Genomic DNA, 14,215 nt, shown 5'->3' on the forward strand with positions numbered 1-14,215 from the left:
AGGCCGCGGCGGCGCCAGGCCACAAGCTCTCCCCCCCCCCCCCCCAGCGCCGCCGTCTCCGCCGTGACACATGGCTCTCTCCGCCCCGGGCGCCGGCGACCCCCGGCCGCCCGCCCGCCCCGCCGAGACGTGAGCCGCGGCGCATGGTGCAAGCCCCCACCCCTCGCCCGTCCGTGCAGTGACTGCGGCGCCGGGGCCAGCTGTCCCACCCCCGGCCCGGCAACCCGGCGGAATGAGGGCGTTCCGCGAACTGCCTAACGCCCGCCGGACCGCGAGCACCACCCAAGCTCGCCGCGCGGCTGCGGGACGGGACCCGCTCCTCTCCGCCCACTCCCGCGCCGCGACGACGGCCACGACAGCACCAACTCCGCCGCCGCTCGTGGTCCGCGCGGGCCATGGGGCCGCCTCCTCCCTGGAGCGCCGCAGACAAAGCCCGAACGGCGGCAGCACATGGAGAAGAGGAGGAAGTGGCGGCGCGGGCCGCGGCCTACTCTCAAGCAGCCCCAGTCAACGTGCTCCCCCTTGGAATCCATTTTCCAGAAAAGCCGGTTTCTCCCCACTCCTCCTTCTCCCAGCTCACTCCACAATGTCACGGTGCTCCCCTCCCAGACCCGGGTCCAGGCGGTCGTTACCTCCCCGTTGGGCTGCGGCGGAAGAATCCTGTCCGAGGAGATCGGGTTGCGGGAAACGCGTGCTCGCTGCTCCCTGTGTCCGGCGCGAGTGGAGCTGTTGTAAAATGGCGGCCGAAGCTCACGCCGCTGGCAGCAAACCCGATCCAGTTCCACTCGCCTCCGAGCGCGCTCCCTGTGCGCGCGCGCGCGCCCGCGTGACCCCCCCCCTCCCTCCCCTCCCTCGCGCGTCCGCTTCTCTCACTCACTCGCTCTGCCCCTGCCCTCCTCCAGCTCCTCCTTCTCCCCCTAGCACCACCACCAGCCTCCGTCCGGCTCCTTTCTCGGCCTTTCTTCTTCCCCTCCCTGCTCCTTTCCCCCACCAGTTCCAGTGTCGTCCGCGGCCGCTCAGGCACGAGTGGCCGCCTTTCCCCTCCTCGCTCGAACGCTCGCTCACACCCTCCCTCGCTCGCTCTCTCGACTCCGTCCCCCAGTCCCAGCCGAGTCGGCTCCTCTCTTTCTCTCTCCCGCGCTGACGTGACGACGTAGCCTACGCCTCGGGACGCGCGCCCGCGGGCTCCGCCCCCACGCCCCGCCACCTCCCTTGCTCCTCACCTCCCGGGGGTGGGGGGCGCGAGACCCCGCCCTTCCGCTCCAGCGGCGACGGAGGGGCCGACAGTGAATGAAAGGCCCGCCCCTTCCCCTCCCGGCACTCCGCCTCCCTCTCGCCTCCAGCGGGGTGGGCCGGCTCAGCGTGTCCCAGTCGTTCTCCTTTGTCAGGAGACAGGCATCTCCCCACCCCGCCCCACCCCACCCCCACCGCAGCACCACGCGCACGCCACCCCCACTGAGCTCCCACCCGGCCCACCCCCCGCCCCGTCCCGGGCCGGCGGGGCGGGGGGGCGCGGAACGCTATCGCAGCTCCCGGAGGGCACCCACCGGTCCGTGCGCGCCCGGCCCCCACCCCCGGCGCCGCGGCCGCGCAGCCGTTCCCGGCGGTGTCCACGCCGCCGCCACCCCGCGCTCTTCTCGCTCGGGAAGCTGCAGGCGCACGTGTCCCCCGGGGCGGGGCGAGGCAGACAATGGGACGGCGGGGGGAGGGGAGTGGCGCGGAGACCCGTAGACCTTTGGTTAACCTACATGGTGGGACCCGAGTGCGGGAGTCGCGCTGGGGAGAGCAGGTCTCCCCAGCCGGACAATGGGACCTCCGGCGGCCCCGCGCCCGCGCGGCTTCACTTTCGCGTAAACCTTGGGCGGAGGGAGGGGCGCCCATGGCTCGGACGAGGAAACCCTGGCTGCTTTTGAGGGGGAACCGGGCTGGCTCCAGTGGAGCCAGAAGCGACTCCGGCCGTGGGATGATAGAAAGGCCAGATTTGGAAGCGAAACCGCCCGGTGGTGAAGAGTTGTGCAATAGTCTGTTTGAGTCCCTGGCCTTTTAAGCAGTATAAGGGCTTCCTCAGCACAGTTTGAGCAACTTGAAGCAGCACAAAAGCTGCGTGGTTAGGGCAACTGTGAGGAACATATCTGTGTTTCTTTTTTAAAATCTTGGCAACTAATCTTATGTGAAGTGACATTTCCTTGTAGCCATTTACTAGGTATAAGAAAGACAAGACAAAGGCATTAGAATTTCAATCGCGGTTTGGATACTAATTTTATCCAATTCAGCTGTAATGTAATACTGTCCTTTTGATTAAGAAACAAGCTTATTTTTAAGAGCTCACTGGTTCCCGAAATAAGCTCTATGATGTGACAACAAATCAGTGGTTCGAGGAAAAGTTAGATGAGTGCTCTTGAAAGTGCTTAAGCACATAAAATGCCAGTTTATTTTCCAAAGGTAGCTGGATCAAAATATGAAATATTTGACCAAAGTACTACCTAGCCAATCTGTTCAGCAAGGATCTGACATTGCCACTACCTAAAAATCCCGTACTAATTATTAAACATGTATCTGCTATGGTATTTAGCTAATTCAGCAAGGATTTTCGTTTCGATAATCCAAAGGTTAGATAATATTATAAATAAAAAACAACCCAGATGTTTACAAAAATAAAAATAGAGTAATCCTATTAATTAATGAAATGAAAATTGTGGATCTGAACCATCTAACGCTTTTTTAGACCTTCCTGGCGATCAAGTTCCTTAAAGAAAAAAAAAAAAAAGTGCCTCTACCTAGGCAATGTCTTCTACCATATGAACAAGACTCCCAAATTAAAATCTCTAGCTCTTCTCTGACCTCTAATTCCTTTGTCTAATCACCCCCTAGACCTTTAAGTGGATTTTCAGGCCCTTCAAAACAACATTTCAAAACTGACCACATGATCTTCCCCCCCAGTCATATATCCAGAGTTCCCATCTCAGTGAACATCACCCACTTGTATCCAGCAGCATTAGCTGGGAACTAGAGAGTAATACAAGACCCCTTCTCCCTCTCAATGCCATATCAGTTAACCAAAATCTTGTCAGTTCTGTGTCCCTAATGTACCTCCACTTCTCTATATATTGTAGCTAGGGAACAAGTCACCATCAACTACCACCTGGACTAATGATATATAGCCTCCTGACTCATTGACCTTGCAGCTTTCCTAATGCATTTAAAACCCAAGTGTCCCCCCCTCCTCTTTTAATTGCAAATAAGACCCTGTGGAGCATCCACTTAAAATCCTTCGTTAGTTTACCATTTCCTTAGAACAAAAGCAAAAATCTTTAACTAGATCAACAAAGCCCTCCTTGATCTGTCCAACCTATGTCCCCAGCCACATTTCAGGCACTCTTCCAACTTAGCTGGCCTTCTCTCAATTGCGGCATTTCTCAGGTTTGTGCACACTGAGGACCTACACAGAGGAGTGCCTGATACCCTAAACAGACCTGAAGAAAAAAGCAATCAGCCATGCTTTCCATTTGACACCTTTTTGAGTAAAACAATAGTATCATTTTCCTCCTGATCTACAGAACTTATTCCAGGCTTGACTCTAAGAATTACTACTATTACTGAAACATAGGAATACCTAATAATACTAAAAAAAAAAAAAAAAAAAAAAAAGGAACCACACACACACAAAACAAAAATGAAAAATGTAGTAGATTGATGTGGTATATGCCATACCATGTATCTGAAAGATCTGGCATAAGAAAGTGCTCAATAAGTATGTGTTCTTACTTGCTGAATCTTCTTTAGTACTTAGTACAAGATGTTTAGTAAATATTTGCTGAATAAAACCAAAGAATAAGGGGCTGAGACCCAAAAAATCTTGGTCTAATATCAGATCTGCTATTAATGGATAGTGTGTGGTTAAATAAATCATTTTACTTCTCAGAATTTCTATTTCCCCATCTATAAAAAAAGTTCACTGAAACATAATTTTTAAGATCTCTTCGAGCTCAAACATTTTATAATGTATAAAAAAATTCTCAGGGGGGGCACCTGGGTGGCTCAGTCGGTTAAGCCGCTGCCTTCGGCTCAGGTCATGATCCTAGGGTCCTGGGATCGAGCCCCACATCGGGCTCCCTGCTCAGCGGGGAGCCTGCTTCTCCTTCTCCCTCTGCCTGCCTCTCTGCCTACTTGTTCTCTCTCTCTCTGTCAAATAAATAAATAAAATCTTAAAAAAAAAAAAAAATTCTCAGGGGCGCCTGGGTGGCTCAGTCGTTAAGCGTCTGCCTTCAGCTCAGGTTGTGATCCCAGAGTCCTGGGATCGAGCCTGCATTGGGCTCCCTGCTCGGCGGGGAGTCTGTTTCTCCCTCTCTCTCTGCTGCTCCCCCTGTTTGTGTTCCTTCACTCTCTGTGTGTCCAATAAATAAATAAAATCTTAAAAAAAAAAAAATTCTCAAACCCTTTCTCTTTCACTGCTTTAAAAATATTCAAATGTCCTATTTGCCATTTAGAATCTTCCCAATTTGAATCCCAACTTCACTTTAAAGCAAAATAGCCTGCAATTCCCCTTGTAAGGACCTTTTTTCCAAACAAAAGAAACAGCAACAATAACAAAGATTGATAATATCCAATTTGGGAAATCATCCCTAGCATTGATGTGGAGAACTCAACACACATTCACTGTTAGTAAGAAGACAAATTGATAGAACTTTTATACAAAATAATTTGGCTATCATGCTTACTGCAGTATTGTTTGTAATGCTGTACATAAGTGTGCATGTGTGTGTGTGTGTATAAAAATATATATAACCTAGGGGCGCCTGGGTGGCTCAGTCGTTAGGCGTCTGCCTTCAGCTCAGGTCATGGTCCCAGGGTCCTGGGATTGAGCCCCACATCGGGCTCCCTGCTCAGTGGGGAGTCTGCTTCTCCCTCTCCGTCTGCCTCTCTCCCTGCTCATTCTCTCCCTCACTCTCTCTCTCAAATAAATTAAAATATATGTATATTTATATATATATAATGTAACCTAAACATCCAGTAATAGGGTACTGGTTGAATAAATTATAGTGTATTCACATAGTGGATTATTCTGGAGCCATTGAAAATAATGAAGTAGTTATTGATGCCCTAACATGGAAACATATTCAGGTTACATTCTTAAATTAAAAAAAAAAAAAAAAAAGCCACCTACAGAACAAGGTAGAGTGTGACATTTATTCATTCAATTTAGCACCTTCTGTGTACTAAGGCCCATAGTGCACACTAGGCTTACAATGATGTACATCAAGATAGACATGGGTGATCCCTGACTTATGAAGCTTGCATGTCTGTATGTATGTGTATAACCAGGTAAGCATAGATATAAAGATTTTTGTTTCTATAGAAAATAATTACAATTATAAAGAAAGATGGTGTGGAGGGAGACCATCACTTTTTACCTCATACACTTTGGTGATACTTATTACAATAAATACATGTTTTTATTTTTTTATTTTATTTTATTTGAGGGGGTGGGGTGAGGGGCAGAGGGAAAGGGAGAGAGAATCCTAAGCAGGCCCATGCCCAGCATGGAGTCCAACATGGGGCTCAATCTCATGACCCTGAGATCATGACCTGAGCTGAAATCAAGAGTCAGACACTAAACCAACTGAGCCACCCAGGCACCCCTAAATATGTGTTTTTAAAAAGTTAATTATTGTGCTCACTTCAGCAGTACATATACTAAAATTGGAATGATACAGAGAGGATTGGCATGGCCCCTGCACAAGGATGACATGCAAATTCGTGAAGCATTCCATATTTTAAAAAAATAAACTTTAAAAATTAAAAAAAATAAAAGTTAATTATTTATGTACCACATTACTGTCTTTTCATCCATGAAGTAGTAAAAAGGTTAATTTCATTGCAGTTACTGAAAGACAAGCATATAGGCACACCTGTTTGAATTTTTTGCTATCCAAAATTCTTGCACTTAGTGCTATACTGTTTAGGAAAAAAAATCATATTTTCTTCTTTTCGATGTTTCCTAAACTTTCTTCAATTACCATATATTAATGTGGTAATGGATAGGGGACGCTAGAATTAATATGGGAAAAATCCATAATACACCATCATTCTTTCCACAGAATCATAAAAACTAGAGTCAAAAGAGACTGGAAGTTATTCAAGTCCATCTTCCTAGTAATCAAGATAGTTTTTTGGAAAAAAAAAAAAAGTGGATTTTTTTCCCTTTTTAAAAAATTGATTTTTTCCTTAAAAAAAGTTTTCTGCAACATCTCTGACATCTTATCTTTATGGTAATTAAAAGACTGATGTGTTAATATTTAAAACATCTGCTTTGCAAAGACACTGCCAAGAGAATGAAAAGGAAATCTACAGATTGGAGAAAATCTTTGCAAAGCACGTATCTGTTAAAGGACTAATATCCAAAATATACAAAGAACTCTGGGGTGCCTGACTGGCTCACTCAGTGGAGCATGTGACTCTTGATCTTGGGGTTGTGAGTTCAAGCCCCATGTTGGGTATAGAGATTACTCAAAAATTAAGTAGTTAATTAAAAATAAAAAAATTTAAAAATCTTAAAAAAAACACAAAATATACAAAGGAGTCTTAAAACTCAACAATAAGCAAAGAACCCAAACCCAATTAAAAGCTGAGCAAAAGACCTGAATAGATACCTCACCAAAGAAGATATACAGATGGCAAATAAACATATGAAAAGATAAATCAACATCACATATCATTAGGGAATTGCAAATTAAAATAATGAAATACTACTACACACCTATTATAGCCAAAATCCAAAACACTGACACTAAATGCTGGCAAGGATGTAGGGCAACAGGAACTTTTATTTATTTATTTTTAAAGATTTATTTATGGGGCAGGAAGAGAGTGCAAGTGGTTGGGGAGGAGGAGCAGAGGAAGAGGGAGAGAAACAGACTCTCCGGTAAGTGTGGAGCCTGATGCAACACTCGATCCCAGGACCCTGAGCCGAAATGAAGAGTCAGAAATTCAACCAACTGAGCCACCCCAGGTTCCCTGGGCAACAGGAACTTTTTTAATCATTGCTAGTGGGAATGCAAAATGGTATAACCACTTTGGAGGACAGTTTGGCAGTTTCTTACAAAATTAAACATACTCTTATCATATGATTCAACAGTTGTATTCTTTGATATTTACTCAAATGAGTTGAAAACTTAAGCCCACACCAAAAACAAAACAAAACAAAAACACCAAAAACAACAACAAAAAGCACACATGATGTTTTGTTTTGTTTTGTTTAGGGGAGGAGGGGCACCGGGAGAAGGAGAGAGAGAGAACCCCAAGCCAACTCCATGCCCAGCATGGAGCTCAACATGGAGCCCAACACAGGCTCATAACCCTGAGATCATGACCTGAGCCGAAATCAAGAGTTGGACACTTAACCAACTGAGCCCCCCAGGTGCCTCCAAAAATGCACATGATGTTTACAGCAACTTTATTCACATTGCCAAAACTTGGAAGCAATCAAGATGTCCTTCAATAGGTGAATGGATAAACAAACTTTGGTATTTATATAATGGAATAGTATTCTGTGCTATAAAAAAATAAACTATCAAGCCATGAAGAGACATGGAGAGATCTTAAATGCACATTGCTAAGTGAAAGAAACCAATCTGAAAGGGCTGCAAATGTGCGATTTCAGCTGTATGACATTCTGGAAAAGGCAAAGCTATAGAAAAAGATCAGGGGTTGTCAGGAGATCAGAAGGTGGGAGGGATAGATAAACAGGTGGAACACAAGGAGTTTTTAGGGCAGTGAAACTATTCTGTGTGATACTATAATGTAGGATACAGGTCATTATACATTTGTCAAAACTCATACAATGTACTGCATAAAAGGTGAACACTAATGTTAATTGTGGACTTTAGTTAATAATAATGTATCAATATTGGTTTGTCAATTGTAACAAATGTACCAACAATCACACAATCTTAACACTGGGGTAGAGGAGGGCTTGGGGAGGGAGTATATGGAAACTGTATTTTCTGCTCATTTTTCTTAAACCTAAACATGCTCTTAAAAATAAACTCTATTAATTAAACATGTTAATGTTTTAAATATACTTGAAATACTAGACATTCTTTCTATTGCTTTTAGCTTTCTTTTCTTTTATTTATTTTTTTTAAATTAGAAATCCAATCTCAGGGGCACCTGGCTGGCTCAATCAGAAGAACATGTGACTCTTGATCTCAGGACTGTGAGTTTGAGCCCCACATTGGGTGTAGAGATTACTTAAATTAAAAAATAAATAAATAAATAAATAAATAAATAAATAAATAAATAACTTAAAAAAAAAAAAAGTCCAGTCTCATTTTAGCTGTTTGCATTTAACTTTTACAATGAAAAGTGATGGATTAAATTATAAGAAGCCAACTTATACAAGTAACTAAAAAAACAACAAGGATTATGTAAACATAACCATAATGGTTTTATCAAAGTATTCCCACTCTATTCTGAATGGAGTCCCAGAATACAAGCAATCTTTGGTGTTCAGATTTTCATGATGAATCATGACACAGAAGAGGAAAATATAGTGATAATTCTTACACTGAACATGTCCATCATGGTGTGTCTCAAAGCTCTTTTCAAGGGTAACCTTACCCAAAGCCCCTGCTAAGGGAGCAGCCTAGGCTGTCAGAGTTTTACTCTAAAACACCACTCAAACTTGCCTTGCTAGAATTAATTAAACCAGCATCAGGCACCAGACCATTCCTAGAGGAAAACCAAAGAGAGTCAGTGTCGTGAGGAGGGAGTTAGAGCTGGGCTATGAGAGTCATGTCAAACTAAAATTATAAGGAAACAAAAACCATAAATAAGAAGCTAGGAGGAGGGAAAAATGAAGGGGGGAATCGGAGGGGGAGATGAACCATGAGAGACTATGGACTCTGAGAAACAAACTGAGGGTTCTAGAGGGGAGGGGGGTGGGGGATGGGTTCACCTGGTGATGGGTATTAAAGAGGGCACGTACTGCATGGAGCACTGGGTGTTATACACAAACAATGAATCATGGAACACTACATCAAAAACTAATGATGTAATGTATGGTGATTAACATAACATTAAAAAAAAAAGCCTAGGTAAAAGTTTCATGTTTAGGGGCGCCTGGGTGGCTCAGTTGGTTAAGCGACTGCCTTCGGCTCAGGTCATGATCCTGGAGTCCCAGGATCAAGTCCTGCATCGGGCTCCCTGCTCAGCAGGGAGTCTGCTTCTCCTTCTGACCCTCCCCCGTCTCATGCTCTCTCTCTCTATCTCATTCTCTCTCTCAAATAAATAAATAAAATCTTAATAAAAAAAAGTTTTGGGGCGCCTGGGTGGCTCAGTCAGTTAAGCGGCTGCCTTTGGCTCAGGTCATGATCCCAGGGTCCTGGGATCGAGCCCCACATCAGGCTCCCTGCTCCGCGGGAAGCCTGCTTCTCCCTCTGCCACTCCCCCTGCTTGTGTTCCCTCTCTTGCTGTGTCTCTCTCTGTCAAATAAATAAAATCTTTAAAAAAAAAAAAAAAGTTTCATGTTTAGGGGTGCCTGCCTGGCCAAAGCATGGAACTCTTGATCTCAGGATTGTGAGTTCAAGCCCCACATTGGACATGGAGCCTACTTCATATAAATAAATAAAACATTAAAAAAAAAAAAAAAGAAGCTAGGAGGAATCCACACACTACATTCATCATTCCACAAACACATTCTGAGTACCAAATTATGTGCCAGGCACTGAATCACAAATTCACAAGGTGAATTAAGCAGAAAATGTCTCTTGCCTTCATGGAAACCACAGCTAAGTAAGGAAATTAATTAATTAATTAATTAAACAAATAAACAAAACATTTATAAAATGTGATAAATGCAAAGAAGAAATTAGCATAATATAGTGTTACAGAATAGGGAGGACCTACTTAGGCTCGTCAAGGAAGGCCTTTCAAAGGAAGTGATGTATAAACTAAGACCTGAAAGAGTAAACCAAGGAAAGTGAGGAATAAAGGGGAGCTGGAAGAACATTTCAAGCACAATGAATAGTATTGTGAAAACCCTGAGAGGAGAAAGAGCTTGGTCTTTACTAAAAGGAAGCTACTGTGGCTGGAGTATATTTGGTCAGGGAAATAGTGGCTCAAGATGAGTTTGGAGAATTCGGCAGGAGTGGAGCCAAATTACACAGGACTATGTGAGTAAGTGCAATGGGAAGCCATTGAAATTTTTCACATGTTTAAAATTAGTATTTAGGGGCGCCTGGGTGGCTCAGTCGTTAAGCGTCTGCCTTCAGCTCAGGTCATGATCCCAGGGTCCTGAGATTGAGCCCCGCATCAGGCTCCCCGCTCCGCATCGGGCTCTGCGCTCCATGGGAAGCCTGTTCTCCCTCTCCCACTCCCCACTGCTTGTGTTCCCTCTCTTGCTGTGTCTCTGTCAAAAAAAAATAGATAAAATCTAAAAAAAATAAAATAAAATTATTATTTAGAAACAGAATTGATATTGGGGGTTAATGATGGAAATGTAACCAGGGAAAAGAATGAAGTTACTTGGACAAGGGTATTGCAGAGGAAATAGAAAGAGGTGGGCATATTCAACAATGTATTTTGAGCCCAAGTTTGCTAAGGACTCAGTAGTGGACTGAAAGTAGGGAGTTAAGGTGGAAATTAATGGATATTGATGCTATTTATTGAGTTGAGGAATTCTGAGAGAATAAGATTTCAGGAGTGTATCCGGAATCAGGGAAGCAGAACCACTATGAATATTACAAAATGAGTATATTATAGGAATAAGAATTAATATGATAGGGCACCTGGGTGGCTCAGTCATTAGGCGTCTGCCTTCAGCTTGGGTCATGATCCCAGGGGCCTGGGATAGAGCCCAGCATCAGGTTCCCTGCTCAGCGGGAAGCCTGCTTCTCCCACTCCCCCTGCTTGTGTTCCCTCTCTCGCTGTGTTTCTCTCTGTCAAATAAATAAATAAAATCTTAAAAAAAAAAAAAAAGAATTAATATGATGGGAGAAGCTAGGAAATCAATGATTCAAAAGGGAAAGTTGGAGAATGAGAGCTGACTCCCTAACCAGCCCTCCTGAAGCCTGGGTGAATAAGGGAGACCTTGCAGGGGAATCTGGGACCAGAAAGGAGAACTAGTGGAGAGCTATAGGGAAGGCTGTTCCATGGCTGGTGGCAGGCCAGGAGTCACTGTTGGTTAGCAGGATTAACAGTTGGGAAAAAGATCTAGATGCAGACCAAGGGAGGCAGAGACTAAGCTGAAACCACACAGCACCTGTGCATCTGTTTTCCACTACATTTAACCAAATTCACACAAACTTTTATTACTACTATTTAATACTATTTAATGTTTAAATTAATGTGAGGCTTGAACTCACACCCTGTAATCAAGAGTCACATGCTCTATCAACTGAACCAGCCAGACACACCTCTTTTGTTTCTTTTAATCTAGAACCAAACTCTAATATCAAAGCCACTAGCCACATGTGGCTATTCAATTTAAAATAATTAAAACTGAATACAGTCTAAAATTCAGTTCCTTGGCGCGCCTGGGTGGCTCAGTTGGTTAAGCGACTGCCTTCAGCTCAGGTCATGATCCTGGAGTCCCTGGATCGAGTCCCACATCAGTCTCCCTGCTCGGCGGGGAGTCTGCTTCTCCCTCTGACCCTCCCCCCTCATGTGCTTTCTTTCATTCTCTCTCTCTCAAATAAATAAATAAAATCTTAAAAAAAAATAAAATAAAATAAAATTCAGTTCCTTAATCACACTAGCTTCCTATCAAGTGCTCAATAGCCACCGGTGGCTAGTGAATATGGTATTGGATAGCATTGATATAGAACATTTCCATCACTACAGAAAGTTCTATCAGATGTCACTAATCTAGAACAATCCACTTGCATTTTCAATTAACTTGTTATAAAGTATTTAGGGGCCCCTGAGTGGTACAGTCGGTTAAGCGACCGACTCTGTTTCCAGTGGGTCATGATCTCGGGGTCCTGGGATTAAGCCCAGAGTTGGGCTCTGTGCTCGGCATGGAATCTGCTAGAGATAATCTCCCTCTCTACCTCTGCTCCTCCCCATGCTTGAGCGTGCGTTCTCTCTAAAATAAATAAATAAAATCTTAAAAAAAAAAAGTATTTAAAGCCATGTTAATGGATACAATTAGGTAGAATGTAGAAGAGTAGGAAGAGAACGAGGACAGGAAGTCTAAGCTTTAAGTCCTGGTAAAGCTCAATTTATAGAGAATAAGTAAAGAAGGAGCAGCCTGTAAAGGAAATGTGAGATGGAATGGCCAGAATGGCAGAAGAAAAAACAAGAGAGTGTGAGGTTTCACAAAAGAGAAGAGGGTATTTAAGGAAGTGGAAGGAATCAGTTATGTTGAATGAATGTGGTTAAGAGTTTAGACTGGAACAGAAATGGGATCTTAAGCAGAGCAGCTTCATTTACAACATAAGGGCGAGAGCCAGCCAGGAGGCAGTGACAGGGAAGAGGAGGCAACGTATCTGGACTGCTCTTTCAAGACCTTTGAGAAAGGACCCAGAAAGATGCGCGGTTGCTTAAGGAAGATTTGAGTTCCAGACAGGGGTTATTGTTTTGCCTCGTTTGGTTTGCTTGTTTTGGTTTTTAATTTGCGAAAAGCAAACTTATATACCTGTGGATAAAATCCAATAGAAAGAAAAAGGTTGAGGATGCAGGAGAGAGAGGAGTTGAACAAAGGAGTAAGGCTTCTAGAAGGTAAGTGTGAAGGGAATGGATGTAAATTGTAGAGAGAGAGGGAATAGGCCAATGGGAAGCAGGAGAAAAATAGAGCAAAACTTCAGAGATAGGCAAAGATACTCTGAAAAAGAAAGGCCATATACAGCAAGAGAGGAGACACAGAGTTGTCAGTCCCTTGAGCCTCCTGGGTCCTGTTGTCCCTCCAGGTCCAATTCCTGTGAGTGCTGACAGGACAATCATTCCATCACTGCATCTCAGATTCCTCGGTTCCCCCCTAATGCTCACCCCTCTCCCATGTATTAAAGTAACAATCTATTTGGCTAAATTGAGTTCCTTGATCAAGCACAAAAGGACCCAATTAGAATATACCATTTAAGATTGAACAATTTATATGAATCAATTGCACTACTTTGTCTATTTCTTCACCATAGCTGATAAAATGTGACATAATTGACTAGTTTTTCTTTCCTTGTATATGCATAATGATTTCTGAAGTGGTTGAAAGGCCAGCAAAAAAAGTGTGAGGAAATAAAAGTCCTAGGTAACTGGGTCACAGAATCTTCCAAGAAAAGAAAGATCATCATATAGTTTATCAGACTGCTAACTGGTATATCTGAAGAGTTTTGTTTGTATTTTAAATATATTTATTGTTTTATAAAATTATAAATAATTATAAAAATAATGTGCTCTTAATGAAAATTCAAGCATCATATAAATATATAAAATAAAAGTAAAAATGTCTTAGAACCTCATTGCCAGGGATGATTACTGTACAAAAATACAATCTTCTGATTTTTATCTCTCTACACTTGATCTTAGCCAAAAGGCAGAGAAGCAACGATTTTTATCTCTCCAGATACTAATATTATATTCATATATTTGACAATAATGGTCTCATATCATATACATAAAATTTTACTCATATAACATCCTTTTTCACTTAATATGTATATTTTGTACACCTTTACCTACTTTTCACAATCATCATTATTGTAATGTTACACTCTTACAGTAATATACTGTTACACTTCAACTGACTGATAGAATTTCAACATATAAAGCATATAGTTTTTTACTAAAGGAACATCCAAAATGCTTGTCCTATATTCAGAAATTAAAACATATCCAAATGACAAGCCTTGTTCACATTACTGATGTACTTAATCTGATTAAAGATCATGGTAATATATATGACTGCTGGTCATTGGTTGCACACAAGTTCAGGAATGCCTTGAATTCTTTTTCAGGATCATGACCTGAGCTGAAGGCAGATACCCAATTGACTGAGCCACCCAGGTGCCCCTGGAAATTCTAGCAATTAAAGTGAAATGTGAAACAAATAAGAAGCATAACCATAGAAAAGAGAAAATATATATATATTATTATTTACATATGATAAGATTGTGTACATTTATAACTGAAAGATCAATACAGCAGCCAGATAAGAAAGCAATCACCAACTCTATTAGATTTCCTATATGACAGCAAACCTGTTAATAAAAATATGGTGGAG

At 43.1% G+C, this 14,215-nt stretch overlaps 1 protein-coding gene and 1 non-coding gene across 8 annotated transcripts in view; one reads left to right on the forward strand and one right to left on the reverse strand.

Annotated features, from left to right (window-relative positions):
- The window catches only part of SYNCRIP (synaptotagmin binding cytoplasmic RNA interacting protein), a 77,204-nt gene that overhangs the window by 29,342 nt on the left and 33,647 nt on the right, over positions 1 to 14,215 (reverse strand). For 3 of the 7 annotated variants that reach the window (XM_034991280.1, XM_034991279.1, XM_034991278.1), the window contains exon 1: positions 633 to 925. The exons of 2 other annotated variants lie outside the window; for them this stretch is intronic. The gene's annotated coding sequence lies outside the window, so the exon portion shown is untranslated. Of the gene's footprint in view, positions 1 to 632; positions 926 to 14,215 lie in introns of those variants that run through there. 2 more of the 7 variants (XM_034991275.1, XM_034991281.1) reach the window with 2 other exon arrangements.
- LOC118001656 lies at positions 5,671 to 5,777 on the forward strand. Its single transcript, XR_004676765.1, has one exon. It is a non-coding gene; the product is annotated as a U6 spliceosomal RNA (small nuclear RNA).

The sequence above is a fragment of the Mirounga leonina genome, unplaced genomic scaffold, assembly GCF_011800145.1.
Source record: "Mirounga leonina isolate KUSES-001 unplaced genomic scaffold, KU_Mleo_1.0 Mir_53, whole genome shotgun sequence".
Taxonomy (NCBI): Eukaryota; Metazoa; Chordata; class Mammalia; order Carnivora; family Phocidae; genus Mirounga; species Mirounga leonina.